Source organism: Cervus elaphus, chromosome 18, assembly GCF_910594005.1.
Source record: "Cervus elaphus chromosome 18, mCerEla1.1, whole genome shotgun sequence".
Classification (NCBI taxonomy): Eukaryota; Metazoa; Chordata; class Mammalia; order Artiodactyla; family Cervidae; genus Cervus; species Cervus elaphus.
Genome location: NC_057832.1, coordinates 38,195,414 through 38,211,516, shown reverse-complemented (window position 1 = coordinate 38,211,516; position 16,103 = coordinate 38,195,414). Strand labels below are relative to the sequence as shown.

The window sequence follows — 16,103 nt, the reverse complement described above, 5'->3', positions numbered from 1 at the left end:
TTTCTGCCCCATGTATCTTTTTTTTTTTTCTTTTCAAACTCAAACTAGAAGTTCTTTGATGGCTTCCCTGGTGACGCAGACAGTAAAGAATCTGACTGCAAGGCAGGAGACATGGGTTTTATCCCTGAGTTGGGAAGATCCCCTGGAAGAGGGCATGGCGACCCACTCCAGTATTCTTGCCTGGAGAATCCCCAGGGATGAAGGAGCCTGGTGGGCTGCAGTCTGTGGGGTCGAAAAGAATCAGACATGACTGAGCGACTAAGCACAGCATATTAATGAGTCAACTCTCAAAACTTTACACTCATCTTTACTATTGACTTACCTTGTTTCACTGAAGTTGTTTTTAATATGAAATTTCATGCCCTGAAGCCACCCCTGCACCATCTGAAAGAGTGGTTAGTATTCAGAGGTGTCTGGTTTCACAGGATTCAACTGAGCAGATAAGCACAGCACAGCACCGAAGTTCTTTAAAGTTATATGTATACCATACAATTTCATGATAGAATTAGGCATGTTATTTAAATTATGTAAATTCTCACTCTCTTTCCTAAGTTATATAAAAAACTCATAGGCACTCTTTCCAGTTGGTAATGACAAGAATGATGGTACTTGAGTAATTAAACTTCACAAAACACCTATATATTATCCTCCTGAAGATGTTCCTGGAAAGCTATTGGGCCACATCTAACAAAAATCTCTTCAGTCAGCATGTTAGACAATTCTGAGTTAGCATCACTCTTAGGACCATTTTGACCATCCTTATAACAACGGGAGTGATTTTCCTGAAGAAATTGAAGAGTGACCTGCTGCTTGTGACTGGACCTCTGATCTTCAATCTAGTTTCTCTGCATAGAACATACCAGAAATTTGTTATCACCGCCTTCATCAGTGATGTGAAAAGCCCAAAGCATCTCACCCATGCTTACTTCAAAGAAGAAGAAACTTCTGAAGCTCAGGCACCAGGAAGATAAGATCCTCACAGAGGAGAAATAAGAGTTTATTGAGCAGTTCCAGGCTAATCAGAAGGCTGTGGACTCGAAAATTCTGCCAAAACAAAGGTGTTTCTCAGCTCCAGGGCTATCTCTGCTCTGTGTTTTGTCTCCCAAATGGAGTTTATTCTCACAAATTGGTGTTCTAAATTTCTTACAAAAACCTAATAAAATAACTGATACATTATACTATAGTATCCAGCAGGTTCATTCATTTTTTACTTTACTGGAATAAGAAAGAAGCCTCAGGAAAGGAAGTTAGGTGGAATGCCTTTGTGACTAAGAGCTTAATAGTTTAAGGGAACATGTGAGAAATCTTTCAATCAACAGGACTTTCCATGGTTACCACTCGTGGAAAAGATGGTTCATCCTGTTTCTCTAAACAGATGCCCTGCTGTCCCCTCTGTATTATTGGTCCCAGGCACTTTGAGTTCACAGAAGCCTTCCTGATAGATGTTCTCATCATTCCATGGAAATAAGCATTCCTGTGTGGGAGAAGATCATAAGTGATGTAAAATGTGAATAAGCAGCAGCATCCTTATTGTTGGGTGTATCTTCTGTGTTTAGCAATTCTCCATTTTTCATAAAAACTCAGAAAATATTTATGTAGAAGTTCACTGTGCTGACACACTTTTTCAGTTGAAATAAACAAGGGAAGAAAAGCAAGAGAGCTTGGATAATGTAAAATACATTTTTGGCTTTATTTTAATCCAAAATAAACCTGAAGGAACTTTAATGAATACCCATCCTTGGATTCCTTCATTCAATAAATATTAAATCAATTGTTTCTTGTATATTCTTCCATTTATCCATCCACCTGTCTTCTGAAGTAATTCATACTTATTTTGTAGTCTGTTACTTTAGGTATTATTCTCAGTTATATGGGACTGTACAATAAATTTCCTCCAAGTATAGCAGCTTATAAAAATAGACATTTATTATCTTCATTTCAGGGGTCTCGATGCAGTTTAGTGGGGGATCTCTGGTTCAGAGTCTCTCACAAGATTGTAATCCAGTGTCCCCTGGCCTGCAGTCATCTCAAGGTTTTCTAGGAGTAGGATTGGGAGCTCTCAAGCTCAGCCACGGTCATGTGGCTGTTGGCTGGAGATAACACTTTCTTGTCACACGGACTTCTCCATAAGTCACTCCCAACATGGCAGGTGACTTTCCTCAAAATGAGCAAGTATGTTAGTCACTCAGTCGTGTCTGACTCTTTGCTACTCCATAGACTGTAGCCCTCCAGTCTCCTCTGTTCATGGAATTCCCCATGAATATTGGAGTGGGTTGCCATTTCCTACTCCAGGAAAAGCGAGCAAGGGAGAGAGCAAGAGAAAAAGAGAAAGACAGAAGCCATAGTCTTCTGTAACTTGTTTTTGGAAACAACACCGTGTCATTTTTACTTTTCAATTTGTAAGAGGTGATACTAGGTCCAGCCCAGGTTCACGAGAAGAGAATTATACAAGGGAATGAATAGCAGAAGTAGGGATCACCTAGTAGCCACCACAGTGCTGTCCCAAGGATGCACAATGTGGTTCCTTGCCTTAAGGCATTTGCCAGCTGTAGAAAGTAAACATTTGCAAAAGAGTAACTTACAAGGCAGTGAGTAGATCATAGAGTTAGTGGATAGTAGAAATGTTCTTAGGAGGAAGTCTGTTTGAGGCAGTCAGGGAGGTTATGGTATAACAGGCTTCATATTTTGGCCTGGTTGTGTGGATAGACATTGGTTGTGTCCACAGAAAGAGAAAACATCCTTGAGGTTTCAGAATAAGCAGTTGCAAAATTTGGAAGAATCTTTGGGATTTAAAGTGACTAATTATATTCTCTCTAGGATTAAGTTTAAATGCCTTACTGGTTTGTGTGTGTGTGTGTGTGTGTGTGTGTATTAGTATATATGTGTGTGTGTGTATGGATAGATAGTTAGAAAGATAATCTCCATGGCTCTTCCACTAGTACCTCTGAATATGTGTCCTACGATCTGATCATGCACTGTTTCAAGTGAGCCCTGGTTTCCTCACTTATATGCACTTCTAGAGAGTATTCTCTTTAGGCTCTCTTATTCTCCATAATTTGCTTTGCTAATATCAATAAGCACCTATATCATTAAGCACTATTTTCTAAAATGTTTCCAGCTGAAGAAGTAAGAGGAAGCCATGTCCTAACTCTCTCAGCAAGACTTGCCTCTCTTCCCTCGGGGATATTCCACCTCCATGCTCACCTTATCAAGACATATTGTTTTGTACTTGCTCATCGCCCCTTTTACAAGGTAGCTCTTCCAGGATAAGAACTATGCTTTAATTTCTATTTATGACTGATGTAGTGCCTACTGTTTAATAGGAGCTCTTTTTGTCACTAAAAGAAAGAACATAATCCAATTAATGAGATAAACCAATTGGAATAGAGGGGCTGGCCTAGGGAGACATGATATTGTTGAAAATAACCATTGACAGAAGTAGTAAAGTCAGGTAAGAGACTCTCCCTCTCTCTCTCCCTGTATCCCTCTTTTTTCCCTCTCTTCCCTTCCCTCCCTCCCTCACTTTCTCTCTCTCTTCTTGGTGGTAACTTAGATGTGCCCTTGACTGAGATAAGTAGTTTTCTGCTTGTATAAGTAAGTAAGTAAATGTTGCTCAGTCGTGTCCCGACTCTTTGCGACCCCATGGACTGTAGCCTACCAGGTTTCTCTGTCCATGGGATTCTCCAGGCAAAAATACTGGAGTGGGTTGCCATTTCCTTCTCATATATTATACGGTAAAAGAGAGATGTTTTGGTTTAATGGAGCATTTCCCAAAATGTATTTTATCAATATAAGCTAATACTAAACTAACAAACAAAAGATGCTACAGGAAATGATGTTGAGTTAAATAAACAAAATTTTTGCTACTGTTTTTAATTACAGGATTTCGCAAAACCTGTAATGTATGCATTGTTTATCTATGGAGGCACATTTAGTATGGGAGATTGCTCAAATATATACACTAAGAAACTGTTTTTTACAAAAGTATCTCTTGGAGCCCACTAAGGAACTGTTTTTACAAAAGTAATTCTTCAAAAAATTCTGGTTTAGTGTATTTTACCCTTAACAGAGGTCTAAATCTTACTGTCCTGTGTGTTTTACTTGCTTCTGGTATGACATTCAGCACCTAACCAAGCTTTACTCTACTTTCCAGCCTGTAAATGAAAATAAAACCTGACCTTCCCCAACCTCTGAGGGAATATTGTAAAACTGAATAAAATATATACAGCAAAATATGAAAAGCAGATGTTACCCTTGCTCTCTATTGGATCTTCAATAGTAACATGCCACAGAGCAACATTTCCTAGCGCTACTTTTTAAATCACTTGGAAAAAAAATCAGATTCTAGATTATACTAAAACTCCTTCAGTGCATTTAAAAGGAACTTTAGCGAAGTAAGAGACAGAGATGTATACTTGCACGTAGCTATGAGAGAGAAGGACCAGAGGAGAGAAGTTCCACCTTTTTTTTGTTGTTGTTGTTAGTTCTTGCTGTGTCTTTCAAAGATTGTGTGAGGACTGAAGAGAGGGGTCACCTTGAGTAAATTTATTCTACTGAAAGGAGAGTGCTTCTCTCCAGAACCTATTCAAGTCCTGCTGAGATACTTTCTCTAAAGAGACTACTTTTTAAATACAAGTTGTCTATTCATTGATGAACTGACTGAAGTATCAGTTGGCTTGAATAGAAGTCAACCAGTGCTAAATCTCAGATAACAAGAAGCAAAAGCTGAATTTAAAGTGTAAGTTTAGAGGTGAAAGTGTAGTTTGTATTGGTACTATATTTGGCAGTGTTGGAACTTGCTTCTAATTCCTCAGCCCCCAGAGGAAGACTGTGGAGCAATTTCATGAACTTGCTTTACTCCTAATTTGAGGGATTTGTTGACTGCCAGAATTGAGTCCAGTTGTACCTCTGCTTGTGATTGTGGCCCCCATTTCTTCATCTCTAAATATGAAATTTTGCTGCCTTTGCAGAGTTGTTGTGAGAACTAAATGAGGTAATATAGATTCAACCAAAGGCCCTTAGCATCCACTCAATACATGGTAGCCTTGAGTTTTCCTTGATTCACAGGGTTCATCAGATAACACATTTCAGTCCTGATCTTGGGGCAGCTCTGAAATCTATCATAACTGCCCTTTGACAATAGAAAGATGTAATTCTTAGAGGTTTTCCCAGTGATTTATGTAGCAACTCTTTGTTGATTAGTTCATTTATATTTTATATAAATACTTAAGATTCTTTCTTCATATACTTATTATTCAAGTATGAATTTTATTTTCGTTTTACTCTACTACGTGTAACAGAAAAACTCTTCTGTTTTAAAACATATGTGCTATATGTAATTAGCTGTTATGGTTATTGTCCAGTTAAGGTATTAGTAAACTGTGCTCTTGTAATAGATAAGGTCATATGCTTTAGATGAGATAGTGTCTCTGATATCAGCTTCTATAACTTTGCCAGTTATTCACTGAGAGGGAGCATCTGTGGATGCTGGATTTTGATTCTTTATCCTTGCCTTGAAGGCCAAGTGTGTCCAGCAATTATGTTTACATCGTGGTAAATATGTAGCATCGAGGGGTAAATGGGGAGATGGAAGTATTATAGAGATACTAGTTTTGAGGTGTCAAATCAGTGTGCTTTAGTTTTCAGTCAGTTCCCGTTCCTAGGAATCCAGTTCTCCAAATCACTGAATCAATAGCATGCCTGGCTTTATGGGAGAAAGCATAGCCCTCTTAAAACCAGGGATATATTGGCATAGAATTTTAAAGTGGGAATTTTTTTTTAATAGTCTGAAAGTAAAGACTTCTGATTGTTGAGAATGCCTGATTTGCTTGAGAAGGAAATGATTTTTTCAGAACCTTCTGAAGCAGATATTCAGCTTGGAGAGGATCAGGCAATTTATATGATGGGACTACAGACTGGGAGAAGAAAGTTGCAATGCAAGGAAATGTTTTGACACATAGGAAGAGGAAAGCTCATGTGGATATAGAGAGATGTAGCCTGGGAATGAGATGAAGAGAAGAACCAAAGATTGGGCCCTAGTATTCTGATTCTCCCCTTAAGAGTGAATCCCAGAGAAGGTGTTAGCAACAACCAAGTGAGTTTGAGGATGCCAGAGACTGAGGATCTGATGTCCTGCTTTTCTGGACATAGCCTAGAACAGTGGAAAATTTTGCAAAGAGGTCCCATGCATGTGAAATACCAGGAGTATTTACATAGCAGTAATTGAGGACATATCATATAGGGTGGGCCTGAGTGAAGGTTCACTTTGAAATGGTGTGGAGAAAACAAATAAAAAGCCCTAGGTCCCCAAGACCATCTATATGTGCTATATATTCTGGTAATCAGCAGGAAGATGACTGTAGCCATATAAAGCAGGGAATATAGGATTTCTTTGTAACTGGAGGCTACAGCCAAGTCCGTGTGCGTTTGCAGTGGTAACAGGATGCACGCCAAACACCAAGCTGGACAGCGCAAGTCAGAAGTATACTCGGTGGCCACATGGTTACAACGCTATAGAAGCAGCGACAACCAGAGGGCAGCTCAGAGACCAAGCAGGATGTGATATACCACCTGGAGGCTTGGATGCTCCACCTCCACTTGTGCAGACATGTCACCTTCATTCTGCAACCAGATACTATATTTGGAAGGAGAATGGAAAGAATTTAAACCATGAGAGAATCTTAAATACAAGATAAAAATATATATTCTGACTTCTGTGATAAGGGATGTCTAGAATAGATAGAACACATAATGCTTGTAAAACTAATATGCATTTTTGATATTCGAATGTATGTTTATTAAATTCATATCTGTCTAGTAGGCAAGAGAGCTGTGAAGCTGAGTAAGATCTTTTAGGATACAATTCATTTATCTGGGAATAAAAATCTTAAAATATGGAAAGTTAACTAAAAATGATTAGGATAGTTTATAACTGATGTGTTTTGTTTCCTCCTTGAAAGTTTAAAATTATCCTCTGTGTGTCGGGGTAGCTGAGGCCTGAGTTTTTCAAAGGAGATTAGTGTCTTTATAGGCTGCATGTGAGCTTGTGGGAATCATAGTGAGAAAATTCTGATGCCAACATTATAGTCTGTGGAAACACTCTAAGAACTTCATTTGTGGAATCTCGTATAGCTCATATCTGCTCAGTCTTGAAGGCATTTTCATATTGCTTATTCATGGAGGCCTTTTCCTTATCATCTTCATGGCAATGGTGAACTCTTCTCTAATCAACCTTCTCTAGCCATAGTCTCCTGAGTGGTTATAGAGGAAAAGCCAAGGGTGATTGTAAGTGTAATGCATGGATGGTCACAGGACTGAATTTAGGAGGAGTCAATAATTGAGTTCTAGTTAGACACAGAGGGTCTGGAATATAACATGCTTAGGTAGGTAGGGAAGATGAAGTCCAAAAAGCTGTTATTAGACTTGAAGAAGTAGCCAAGCATGAGGGAGGCCTGTTCTTTAGTATGTCCAACTCCAGGTAAGAGGTTTTGATTTTGACTTAATTTAAGCAAAAGCCTGGGGGAGACAGTAAACCCCAATTTGCTTCTTTCTCACTTCTAGAAATAGAATAAGTAAGGATGGACCTGCGAGGAAAAAAAAAAAACAGAAATGAGGCATAAAGAAGGGAGTACTAAGATCATGGCATCCAGTCCCATCACTTCATGGCAAATAGATGGGGAAACAATGGAAACAGTGACAGACTTTATTTTCTTGGGCTCCAAAATCACTGCAGATGGTGAGTACACTCATGAAATTAAAAGACACTTGCTCCTTGTAAGAAGAACTCTGACAAACGTAGACAGCATATTAAAAAGCAGCAACTTTACTTTGCCCACAAAGGTCTGTATAGTCAAAGCTATGGTTTTTCCAGTAGTCATGTATGGATGTAAAAGTTGGACCATAAGGAAGGCTGAGTGCTGAAGAATTGATGCTTTTGAACTGTGGTGTTGGAGAAGACTCTTGAGAGTCCCTTAGATTTCAAGAAGATCAAATCAGCCCTGAATATTCATTGGCACAACTGATGCTGAAGCTCTAGTATGGCCATCTGATGGGAAGAGTCGACTTATTAGGAAAGATCCTCATGCTGGGAAAGATTGAAGGCAGGAGAAGGGGATGACAGAGGACGAGATAGTTGAATGGTATCGCCGACCCAATGGACATGAGTTTGAGCAAGCTCCAGGAGATGGTGAAGGACAGGGAAACTGGGTACGCTGCATGCAGTCCATGGGGTCACAAAGAGTTGGAAACGGTTGAGTGCAGCTGAATAAATGAACCCTGTGGCATGGTGAATGGTTTCTGTTTTTTTTTTTTTTTTTCTCAAACAAGGCATGTCTAGAGCCAGGAATGGTAAGATAGACCTCTTTACCTTTCAGGACCAACGTAATCCACTGGGCAGATAAATCTGTATGATTGTTATCCTTAGGTACCCTGGTTGTTGACTGGTTCTTGCCTTATATTTATTCCCAATACTGATTAATAGGGTTCCACTTGTTTGCTGTGCCTGGAGACTCTCATTGATAACTATCCATGCCAGCTGCCTTGTGCCAGGATTCTATTTCGTTCTTACTGTAACTCTCCCCAGTACCTTTAGCCTGGCCCTCAAAGTGGTTTGTTCTGGGTATTGATAGTGGTGATGGCGGCATGCCCTGTTACCTAATGCTTTCAAGCTCATAGTGGTTACAACATTCACATGCGATTTTTACATTAGAGAAATGGAAAACAACACCACTATATAAATTTGTTAGTTGTATATGTGGTGTTAACAGACATCAATAATAGTAAGCTTTTTAAATAGTATTCTGTAATAGTTCATAAAAAGCTAAGTATTCAAGAAGTATATATATTAGGGTCACTGAGTAAGTCAATGACTGAACAGTGATTAGTTCAAACTCTTAACTTTTCAGAGTTTTAAGGCATCTCTTTATATTTCTCAGAATGACACTTTTCTTCAAAAATAAGTCTCTCTTGGCTGCTTCTAATCCTCTTTCCTAATTGTGAAAGAAAACCAAACAGGAAGTTACTACTTCTCTTTGTGCCAACTCTCTCAGACCACACAGAAGCAAAAGCTAGATGATTTGGCAGCGCTCTCAGACCTGAGGAAAATTTGGCATAGGCAATAGTATGAGTGAAAGGGAAGTTGACTGTGGTGTCACTAGGCCACAGTGGAGTGGTTGCAGGCAGTGCTGGTGAACTGCCTACACCCTGGGTGGGAGCAGCTGGGCTGGGAATTTGACCCGCCGAGGGAAGAGAGAACATGTTGGTCCACTTGATGTCGGGATAAAATGGAAGTTGGCATTTTAGGGAGTTATTGAAACTACAAAGATTGCTTGTGGATGAGGAAGGAGTAGTGTAGGCAGAATGCTTGTGATCTATTCTAGGTTGCTTTAAATACTTGATACTACTACTTTCTAGGATTGAGGCCACGTAAGGTAATGCTATCTGAATATTTTGTTGGGATCAAGTCCTAACTTAGAAAAAACACCAAAACATTAAAAAAAATAGAATTAGATGCAAAGATACTTTCTTGAATAAGTTTGTTTATATTATGGTTAACTTTGGAGAAATTAGATTTACCTATTTAAAAATTACTTTAAAGCACTTTCATATGCTGGGTGAGATAGATCCTGTAATGGCATAGCATTATTGTTATGGTCATTAGAAGTAAGCGCAATATAAAGCAAAAAATGTACAACCCTGCATATTCTGTGAAATAGGAATAATAATAACAGTTAATTTTCATTGAACGCTCACTCTGATCCAGGCACAGTGTGTGGTGCTTTAAGTTTATGCTCTTTTTAAAGTTCAAAACAAAATCTGAGCAAGGTTCTGCTTGTATTGTGGCTTGCAGAGGAGAAACTCAAGGCATAGGGAAGCTAAGACGACTTGTTCACAGTCACGCATATACAGCCATACCTCGTTTTATTGCACTACAGTTCATTGATACTGCTCTTATTACAAATAGATTCATGGCAGCCCTGCATTAAGCAAATACATAGCGACATTTTTTCCAACAGCATTTGCTCACATCATGTTTGTGTCACATTTTAGTAATTCTCCTAAGATTTCAAACTTTTTCATTATTATTATATTTGTTATGGTGAGCTGTGATCAGTAATCTTTTATGATACTATCACAAAAAGATTACCAATCGCCCAGATAATGGTTAGTATTTTTTAGCAATAATGTATTTTTAATTAAGGTAAAACTAATGCATAATGTTATTACACAATAAATAGACTTACTCAGTGACCCTAATATATATACTTCTTGAATATTTAGCTTTTTATGAACTATTACAGAATACTATTTAAAAAGCTTATTATTATGGTCACACAGAAAATTACCAGTGGCTATCTGTTTTACATATGGTAGTGTGTATGCGTCAATGTTACTGTTTCAATTTGTCCCTCCCTGTTTCTCTCATGTGTCCACTAGTCTGGTCTCTATGACTTCGTCTCCACTGCTGCCCTGCAAAAAGGTTTATCAGTACCATCTATCCACATTCCATGTGTATGTGTCAATATACAATATTTGATTGTCTCTTTATGACTTACTTCACTTTGTATGATAGGTTCTAGGTTCATCCACCTCATTAGAACTGACTCAAATGTGTTCCTTTTTATGGCTGAGTACAAAAAAGATCTTCACGACCCAGATAACCACGATGGTGTGATCACTCACCTAGAGCCAGACATGCTGGAATGTGAAGTCAAGTGGGCCTTAGGAAACATCACTACGAACAAAGCTAGTGGAGGTGATGGAATTCCAGTTGAGCTATTTCACATCCTGAAAGATGACGCTGTGAAAGTGCTGCACTCAATATGCCAGCAAATTTGGAAAACTCAGCGGTGGCCACAGGACTAGAAAAGGTCAGTTTTCATTTCAATCCCAGAGAAAGGCAATGCCAAAGAATGCTCAAACTACCACACAATTACACTCATCTTACACCCTAGTAAAGTAATGCTCAAAATTCTCTAAGCCAGGCTTCAGCAATATGTGAACCGTGAACTTCCAGATGTTCAAGCTGGTTTTAGAAAAGGCAGAGGAACAAGAGATAAAGTTGCCAACATCCACTGGATCATCAAAAAAGCAAGAGAGCTCCAGGAAAACATCTACTTCCGCATTATTGACTATGCCAAAGCCTTTGACTGTGTGGATCACAATAAACTGTGGAAAATTCTGAAAGATGGGAATACCAGACTGCCTGACCTGCCTCTTGAGAAACCTGTATGCAGGTCAGGAAGCAACAATTAGAACTGGAAATGGAACAACAGACTGGTTCCAAATAGGAAAAGGAGTACGTCAAGGCTGTATATTGTCACCCTGCTTATTTAACTTATATGCAGAGTACATCATGAGAAACGCTGGGCTGGAGAAAGCACAAGCTGGAATCAAGATTGCTGGTAGAAATATCAATAACCTCAGATATGCAAATGACACCATCCTTATGGCAGAAAGTGAAGAAGAACTAAAAAGCCTCTTGATGAAAGTGAAAGAAGAGAGTGAAAAAGTTGGCTTAAAGCTCCACATTCAGAAAACTAAGATCACGGCATCTGGTCCCATCACTTCATGGGAAATAGACAGGGAAATAGTAGAAACAGTGGCTGACTATTTACTTTGGGGGCTCCAAAATTACTGCAGATGGTGATTTCAGCCATGGAATTAAAAGACGCTTACTCCTTGGAAGGAAAGTTATGACCAACCTAGACAGCATATTAAAAAGCAGAGACATTACTGTATCAACAAAGGTCCGTCTAGTCAAGGCTATGGTTTTTCCAGTGGTCGTGTATGGATGTGAGAGTTGGACTATAAAGAAAGCTGAGCACCGAAGAATTGATGCTTTTGAACTGTGGTGTTGGATAAGACTCTTGAGCATCCCTTGAACTGCAAGGAGATCCAACCAGTCCATCCTAAAGGAGATGAGTCCTGGGTGTTCATTGGAAGGACTGATGCTGAAGCTGAAACTTCAATACTTTGGCCACCTGATGCAAAGAGCTGACTCATTTGAAAAGACCCTGATGCTGGGAAAGATTGTGGGCAGGAGGAGAAGGGGATGACAGAGGATGAGATTGGTTGGATGGCATCACTGACTTAATGAACATGGGTCTGGGTGGACTCCAGGAGTTGGTGATGGACAGGGGGAGGCCTGGTGTGCTGAGGTTCATGGGGTCACAGAGAGCTGGACACGACTGAGCAACTGAACTGAACTGAACTGAATATTTCATTGTATGTATGTACAACAACTTCTTTATCCATTCATAGTCGATGGGCATCTAAGTAGCTTCCATGTCTGAGCAACTGTAAATAGTGCTGCAGTGAACATTATGGTACAAGTGTCTTTTTCAATTCTAGTTTCCTCAGGGTATATGATCATTAGTGGGATTGTTGGGTCATATGGTAGTTTTGGAGAAGGCAGTGGCACCCCCACTCCAGTACTCTTGCCTGGAAAATCCCATGGACGGAGGAGCCTGGTAGGCTGCAGTCCATGGGGTCGTGAAGAGTCAGACACGACTGAACGACTTCACTTTCATGCATTGGAGAAGGAAATGGCAACCCACTCCAGTGTTCTCGCCTGGAGAATCCCCGGGACGGCGGAGACTGGTGGGCTGCTGTCTATGGGGTCGCGAAGAGTCAGACACGACTGAAGAGACTCAGCAGCAGCAGCAGCAGCAGCAGCATGGTAGTTTTATTCCTAATTTTTTAAAGAAATCTCTATACTGTTCTCCATAGTAGCTGTATCAATTTACATTCCCACCAATAATGCAAGAGGGTTCCCATTTCTTCACACTCTCTCCAACATTTATTGTTCATAAATTTTTTTGATAATGGCCATTCTGACCAGTGTGTGGTGATACCTCATTGTGGTTTTGATTTGCATTTCTCTAATAATAAGCAATGTTGAGTATCTTTTCATGTTTCTTAGCCATCTGTATATCTTTGGAGAAATGTCTGCTTAGGTCTTCTGCCTACTTTTTGACCAGGTTGTTTGCTTTTCTGATATTGAGCTGCATAAGCTACTTGTATTTTTGGAGATTCTACTGTCAATCATTTTAACTAGGATTCTCAGTTGCTAGTCTAGTCCTCTTCAAAACTGTTGCCCGAATGCAAATTAGAACAACAATGTAAATCACTACATACTTGCTGAAATGACTAAAATTTAAAAAGACTGACATATGGTGCAACTGAAATTCTTATATACCGCTGGTATAGTATAGAAGGGTACAAACTATTTGGAGAACAGTTTGAGTGTTGCAGGTACAGTTTGCATACACTTACGTAACCCTATAATTCATTTCTTAGGTATTTACCAAGAGAAATGAAAATCTACTTATATTTAATGTTAATATCAACTTTATTTATAGTATTCAAAAACTGAAAATAATCCAAATGTCTATTAACTTGTGAGTGGATAGACCATTTGTGATAATACATAAGTAAGTAAGTAAGTAAGTGAAGTCGCTCAGTCGTGTCCGACTCTTTGCGGCCCCATGGACTGTAGCCCTCAGGCTCCTCGGTCCATGGGAATTTCCAGGCATGAATACTGGAGTGGGTTGCTATTTCCTTCTCCAGGGGAATGTTCCCGACCCAGGGATCAAACCTGGGTCTCCCACCTTGTAGGCAGATGCATTACCATCTGAGCTACCAAGGGGAATATTAATCAGCAATAAAAAGGAATAGACTATTGATATTTGCAACTATATGGGTAAGTCTTAAAAGTGTTATAGTGAGAAAAAGACAGACAAAAAATTGCACATAGTGTATGATTTCATGTATGTGAAGTTCTAGAATAGGCAGAACTAATCCGAGGTGATATAAAGTGGTTAACTAGGACTGAGAAAGTAGAATTAACTTAATAGGGATACCAGCGAAATTTTGAATAATACAAATTTCTTTATCTTCATTGTGTTGGTGGTCACACAGGTTTATGGATTTGTCAAAACTTATTGAACAGTACACTTAAAATGAGTGTATCATATCATACATAAATTATCTCAGAATAAAATTGATTTTAAAATATCTTAAGTCTCTATTGCCTAGGGATTCCGAGACTATTTCTTTGAACTTCCTGCCCATTCCAACATGTTTATGTGAGTATGTATATACGTATAGTAGTTTGCATTAATTTATTTATGAGATTGTGTACCAACTTGCTTATAGACTAGATCACTTCACGAAATTGAATTCTATGTATTTTTCTGTTTTTTTCTTATATTTGTCTGTTTATTCTTCTTTTGCTGACTGAATCAGTTATAACGCCTTTTATTAATTTGATTATGTAAAAAACTATATATACCCTGCCATAATTTTCAAAATACAGTGCATAGTGTCAAATATTCAGGCTTAAGTAAAGTGAAAATTTCAATTAACTAATAATATTTATTAATTTTCTATTAACCAAAAAAGCCTCTTAAATTAGCACCTCACATATGTGAAACAAATGGAAGTCTTTAATGGTGACTTTAAAATGATAACTCCTAAATTATCATCTAATCATCTCACATAGATTGACTGTAGTTTTTTCAAGTTTTCCTTACAATTGAAAGTCAGCATGCTATCTTAGGGAGAATTTAAATGTTGAAGTCAGATGCATGGCTTGAATTTGAATCTGAGTTTCACTCCTTACCTGCTGGGTGACAATGGGCAACTAACTGCATAGGTTTTTTGATCATCAATTTACATATCTGGAAAAAACAGAAATAATCTTATGGGATTATGACAGATAGGAAAACTGTATGGCATATAATGGCTGCTTATATCTAATATGCCTGATTGCTATTACTTATTGTATTAAATGTAGTATAATAAAAAGAATGCTAGTTTTAAAGTTGATTCCAACTTTAAGTGGATAAACTTCAGATTCCTGAAGTTTAATTCCCTAAACTTAATTCACCAGCTTGGTGCCTGAGACAATCTTCTAGACAATGATCTAGAAGATAAAAATGGTTATAATAGCAACTACATTGGTTTGTTATGATGTTCAAATGAAACTTTATAAATTGAGGCATATAGAATACCTGGTACAGAATAGAACTCCATAAATGTTATTTGTTTTGAAATCCAACTTTTATTGAAATTCTCCCATAAAATGAGTAATAACTCAACTAAATAAGTATTAATGGTAGTACTCTATTCATGAGGTGTACCTAAAGATAGGTATTGCATAACCTTAGCTTAAGAGAAAAGAAAGACTGAGATCATAGGCCGAACCGTTTTCATTTTATCCAGATCTTTGACATTTTAAAGATACAGCTAAACAAGTGGCCATATAATGCAGAAGGTACTTTATGATCCTGCATTTCAGTTTCTTGCTTCTGTTTTTTATTAGATTTCTATGCAAGTCTAGAAGGTGGGAAACAGAAGGCAATGCAACCAAGAATAGTACAATACTGATCTTTTTTTTTTTTTTGATAGTGCAACTGTTTCATCATACCTTGTTATTAAGCAGAGGAATTAAGCAGATGTCCAAATAGACTTGAAGCTCCAGGGACTCCGGCTCTGTAAAATTATTCACAATACAAATTAAAGTGAGTTTTTTCCATGATGAAAATAATGTTATGAATTATTCTTCTACCGAGAGTGTCTATTTCCAATTGGATATTCAAAATCAGAGATAATAAATAACATATAAACACACATCATACTTAAACAAATACATCTTTTTTGAAAACAAGAAAGTAAAACTCTTAAGAAAATAAAGCATAATAATTAAGCCATATATTCTTTAAAAAATGAGCATAGAAATATTCACACATTGTCTTGTGAAAGTGTTGATAGCAGCATATCTTCCAAATTTTGAATTAGAAAATAATGTACAGATGTGTCATGGCACAAAGCCAAAAAGATCCGACAAGAGATCTACTTTTCTACATTAACTCTACCTGTCTACCTGCAGGTATAATTATTCTGATTTTAGAATCAGTATATTGTTGGATGTCAAGATGTGTTGGCAATGTCATTATTTTTAGTTAAATAGATGCGTTCATGTGAGATCTTTCAATTTCCAAGACCTTATTTTTCATATTTAATTAAAGAATTATCTTGCATAATTTTAAAATCTTGCCTGAAAAATTGAGTTTATTTCATATAAAATGATAGAAATGTAA

At 38.0% G+C, this 16,103-nt stretch overlaps 1 pseudogene; it reads left to right on the top strand.

Annotated features, from left to right (window-relative positions):
• Window positions 1-1,138, top strand: part of LOC122674728 — a 69,581-nt pseudogene extending 68,443 nt beyond the window's left edge.
• The last annotated feature ends 14,965 nt before the right edge of the window (window positions 1,139-16,103 follow it).